General features: G+C 33.7%; 1 long non-coding RNA gene across 1 annotated transcript; it reads right to left on the bottom strand.

The window, feature by feature from the left end:
- Nucleotides 1–1,704: 1,704 nt before the first annotated feature.
- Nucleotides 1,705–3,921, bottom strand: LOC116122588. The gene is made up of 3 exons (XR_004126929.1): nucleotides 3,758–3,921; nucleotides 3,616–3,666; nucleotides 1,705–2,463 (listed from the first exon to the last, which is right to left on the bottom strand). It is a non-coding gene; the product is annotated as an uncharacterized LOC116122588 (long non-coding RNA).
- Between the last annotated feature and the right edge of the window lie 1,869 nt (nucleotides 3,922–5,790).

The following is a 5,790-nucleotide window of genomic DNA, read 5'->3' as shown; positions in this document are numbered from 1 at the left end:
TCTAGTTTTCAAAGATTTAAACCACTCATCAATTGGATTTTTATTGAGCAAGTTATGACCAATTTACTACTGACATTCAGTGGAAACCGAGAAACAGGAAAAATTGAAATGTGTGATGATAAAATGAATGGTTTGGCAATGGTTCTATAGTTATCCAAATTCAGCTAATAATATATCAAATTAAAGCCCTGTCTGTCTAGTTTTCAAAGATTCAAACCTCTCATCAATTGAATTTTTATTGAGCAAGTTATGGTAAATTTACTACTGACTGTTCAGTGAAAACCGAGAAACAGGGGAAACCAAAATGTGTGTGATGTTAAAATGAATGGTCCAGTAGTGGGTCTACAGTTATCCAAATTCAGCGTATGATATAAAAAATTAAAGCTCTATCTGTCTAGTTTCTAAATATTCAAACCGTTCATCAATTGTATTTTTATTGAGCAAGTTATGGTCATTTTACTACTAACTGATAAGTGGAAACCGATAAACGGGGGAAACCAAAATGTGTGTGATGATAAAATGAATGGTTCAGCAATAGGTCTACAATTATCCAAATTCAGTGTATAATATATCAAATTAAATTCTTGTCTTTCTAGTTTCCAAATATTTAAACCGCTCATCAATTAGACTTTTATTGAGCAAGTTATGGTCAATTTACTATTGACTTTTCAGTGAAAACTGAAAAACAAGGGAAACCGAAATGTGTGTGATGATAAAATGAATGGTTTGACAGTGAGTCTACAGTTATTCAAATAAAGCGTATAATATATCAAATTAAACCCTGTCTGTCTAGTTTTCAAATATTCAATCCGATCGTCAATTGAATTTTTATTGAGCAAATTATGGTCAATTTACTACTAAATATTTAGTGGAAATTGGGAAATGGGGGAAACCAAAATATGTGTGATACAATTATTCAAATTTAGCGTATAACATATCAAATTAACGCTCAGTCTATCTAGTTTCTAAAGATTCAAATTACTCATCAATTGAACTTTTATTGAGCATTTTAGGGTCAATTTACTACTAACTGTTTAGTGGAAACCAAGAAACAGAGGAAACCAAAATGTGTGTGAAGATAAAATGAATGGTCCAGCTGTGGGTTTATAATTATCCGAATTCAACGTATAATATATCAAATTAAATCTCTATTTGTCTAGTTTCCAAATATTCAAACCGTTTGTCAATTGGATTTTTGCTGAGCAAATTATAGTCAATTTACTATTGACTATTCAGTGGAAACTGAGAAATGGAGGAAACCAAAATGTGTGTGATGATAAAATGAATGGTTCAACGGTGGGTCTACAGTTATCCAAATTCAACATATAATTATCAAATTAAAGCTATGTCTGCCTAGTTTCCAAAGATTCAAGCCGCTCATCAATTGGATTTTTATTGAGCAAGTTATGGTCAATTTACTACTAACTATTTAGTGGAAACTGAGAAACGAAGGAAACCAAAATGTGTGTGATGATAAAATGAATGGTTCAGCAAGAGTTCTATAGTTATTCAAATTCAGCATATAATATATCAAATTAAAGTCCTGTGTCACACCCCCTCCCGAGTATCCCTATCCCATTGGATCCGGGTGCTCCAGGAGACTCAGGATCCCGAAAGGAAGGTGAATACTCTATATATAAAAAAAAACGTTCATAAAAACAATTCTGATTATAGACGAAAGTGAAAAGTAATGCATTTGCATGTTTAAGTTTTAGAAAGCGGAAATACACAAATAATTATTCTAAAAGCGAGAACTAAAAATCCGGTTACAAAAAGAAACATAATATCAGAGTCCACTAAAGTTTGTAAAAGATGCAAATCATCATGCGTCAAGGCTAACCTAGGGCATCGAGTATGCTCCACATGAACCCGATCTATGATCCTAGGGGAGGAAACATAAACAGTGAGCTGCGAAAATAACTTTAACTTTGAAAACATGCATGAATAATCTAGTTGCATGCCACACAACACTAATGCACTTACATGATGAGGCAACGAACACCATATTTTATTCTTGGATGCCATGAAATCACACACCACTATCATATAAAATAAATCAATTATCACCACCCTACTAGCACTTAGGGACCTGGATCATAACTATCCGAACCAGTCCTTAACTCAGACATGAAGCTACACTACCTGCAATCTACCCTCGGGGTGGCACCATCCGCAGTCTACCCTTGGGATGGTACGAACATCACTGGATAACCATGCTCGACCCACAGTCTACCCTCGGGCTGTCATGATATGGTATCAAATATAATCTCGCCCACGGTCTACCCTCGGGGCGTCCAAAATCCCACATCGACCAATAACCGCCTGGTGTAATCCCACCCGGAGCTCATCAGGCGTCTGTCTTGCACGAGTAGGATATCCCAATCGTTCAGTAGGATGGACCATCTCAATGCGCGCACAAGGATAAATATCAAACACTAGCTGATGTCTCGAGGGGGATGGGTACTAAACAAGGGTGGTTTCCAATCCGAAAGTGAAACATATTAATAATCATGCATCCAGAATTTCATTCCAAATATGCATCATGCATGCCTTGTACATATATAAAGTATAATATGATATAAAATTTCAATAAAAAGGCATGTAACCATGAATGCAATGCTCACCATGTCAAAGGTACAGAAGTGTGAAAAATTCTATTTACACCCTATATTTATCATCAATTTACACCCTATATTTATCATCAATTTCACTAAAATCCCAAAACTTTTAATCTTTGTAGTCAACCCCCAAATTGACTTTCGACCTTGACAATAACACACCCATAACCGAGAACGCAATGCCTCACAAAATTTTCTTTTCCCACATTATCCTCCCCACCAATTATCATCAAAGCCAAAACCCAACAAAATAATAAAAATTGGGCCTCATCATTAATAATAAGCCATCCTACTAATATAAACAAATTCATCTAAAGCCTTAAACAATAATTGGGCCTCATTTTCATTTTACAACCCAATAAGGCTTCAAAAGCCCATGTCCATTCATTCATTTATGAAATTAAAACCCAACTAACAAAATCTGGGCCTTATTATATTAGGCCCGCCACTATTATAATAAAACTCAATAATTCAAACAACTATCTTTTCCCCAAAATTTCCCAGCAGCTAAACAAAAATGTCTCTTCCAAATGACGTCAAGCACAAAGCAAAATGAACTTCCAGCCAACAAAATAAAAAAAAAAATCAATTAGCAATTCTATACATACAAAGTTTAGTTCACGTTTTCATCATACCAATATTTCTTTTTAAGAAACAATTCCAGCCAACATTACAATATCAAAACAATAAATATATGAACACTCAAGGTAACTTCCAGCAACTCCAACTTGCAAAATTCATAAACTGAACCCATAACAATAAATCATCATTAAGAAAGTATCAAAACTCATATGCTGACTATTCTTAAATTTTATTATGCCCAACCAATGCAACCAATCAATTATCAATTTCATGTCTTCTCCCCATCACAATTCACTACTTAGCATTCCCATAAACAAGCACAACAAAATATTAAAGAATGACATAACACTCGAATTGTCCACAACCACACATGAATTTGAAAACATGCAGTTTCATGCAATATTATTCCACTTACACTTTCTCCTTTGCTTTCAACTCAAGTGCTCGGTTCTCCTATCTTCTTCACCTATTTGATTCAAAATTGAAATAAGAATTGGGATCTAAACAATTAGGGAAATGAAAGATTGGAAATGCATGCCTAACACTTAGTACTTTACCCTTATGAAAATTCTCCCCCTACAAATCACCTCTCGGCCCTCTTCTACTTCAACTTAAAATTGCTTTTCTCTCTTTCAATTTACACAAGAGAATGAACGCAAAATGAGAAAGAGAAAAGAAAACAAGCTTCTCCTCTCTCACCCTTTTTTTTTTTCCTTTCATTCTCTCGGCTGTCTCTTTCTCCACTCCCCCATCCTTTTCTCCTCATCTCAATTTAATATAAATTCACAACCATCATTGGCAAAACAAGGTGCCAAAACCAGGGGCTGATTCTCCGAAAGGAATTACCTTTAATCCATCTTGCAATGGCCAATTATCATGCATCCCTTAGTCTTTGATTCTTACATTTTGCACCCCAAAATCCTTTAATTAAGGTTATGTTTTATCACGATCTCACCCCTAGAAAATTATGCATGTGCCCTTGCATGACACAATATTAATAAGACCCCTCATCTTTAATCAATTTCATAATGTCGTTGAAAGATTTTCACACTTCCAATTTCACACAAGTGCTCCTGCAAAACTATTTAATAAACCCACCAGGCCTTATTTCTTACTAAAACGTCTCCAAAAAGTTTCAATTCTTACACATTACCCCCTAGATTCACATAAATAAAATTAAATAAAATCCACTTGGAGAGTACGGAGTATTACATCCTGTCTGTTGAGTTTCAAAATATTCAAATCGCTCATCAATTTGATTTTTGTTGAGTAAGTTATGGTCAATTTATTGCTGACTGTTTAGTGAAAATCGAGAAACAGGGGAAACCGAAATGTGTGATTATAAAATGAATGGTTTGGCAATGGGCCTATAGTTATCCAAATTTAGCTAATAATATATCAAATCAAAACCCCATCTTTCTAGTTTCCAAAGATTTAAACCACTCATCAATTGGATTTTTATTGAGCAAGTTATGGTCAATTTACTACTGGCTATTAAGTGAAAACTGAGAAATAGGGGAAACCAAAATATGTGTGATGATAAAATAATTGGTTCGGCGGTGGGTCTACAGTTATCTAAATTCAGCTTATAATATATAAAATTAAAGCCCTATCTGTCTAGTTTCCAAATATTCAAATCATTCGCCAATTGTATTTTGTTGAGCAAGTTATGGTCAATTTATTACTGACTGGTCAGTGGAAACTGACAAACGGGGGAAACCAAAATGTCTATGTTGATAAAATGAATGATTCGGCAATGGGTCTACAGTTATCCAAATTCAACATATAATATATCAAATTAAATCCTTGTCTGTCTAGTTTCTAAAGATTCAAACCGCTCATCAATTAGACTTTTATTGAGTAAGTTATGGTCAATTTACTACTGATTGTTCAATGGAAACGGAGAACCAAGGGAAACTGAAATATGTGTGATGATAAAATGAATGGTTCGACAGTGAATCTATAGTTGTTCAAATAAAGCGTATAATATATCAAATTAAAGCCATGTCTGTCTAGTTTTCAAATATTCAATCCGATTGTCAATTGGATTTTTATTGAACAAATTATGGTCAATTTACTACTTACTATTCAATAGAAATTGAGAAATAGGAGAAACCAAAATATGTATGATGATAAAATGAATGGTTTGATAGTGAGTCTACAATTATTCAAATTCAGTGTATGAAATATCAAATTAAAGCTCTGTCTGTCTAGTTTTCAAATATTCAATCCGATCATCAATTGGATTTTTATTGAGCAAATTATGGTCAATTTACTACTGACTATTCAGTGAAAACTAAGAAATAAGGGAAAGCAAAATGTGTGATAATAAAATGAATGGTTCAGAAATGGATCTACAGCTATCCAAATTCAACGTATAATATCAAATTAATGCCTTGTCTATCTAGTTTTCAAATATTCAAACCGTTTATAAATTGGATTTTTATTCAGCAAGTTATGGTCAATTTACTACTGTCTGTTTAGTGAAAATCGAGAAACAGGGGAAACAAAAATGTGTGTGATGAAAAAAATGAATGGTTCGGTAGTGGGTCTACAATTATCCAAATTCAACCTATAATATGTCAAATTA

This window comes from Pistacia vera, unplaced genomic scaffold (assembly GCF_008641045.1).
Source record: "Pistacia vera cultivar Batoury unplaced genomic scaffold, PisVer_v2 Contig136, whole genome shotgun sequence".
In the NCBI taxonomy this organism is placed as follows: Eukaryota; Viridiplantae; Streptophyta; class Magnoliopsida; order Sapindales; family Anacardiaceae; genus Pistacia; species Pistacia vera.
Note: the sequence above shows the minus strand (reverse complement) of the source record. Positions and strands in the feature narration are given on the sequence as shown.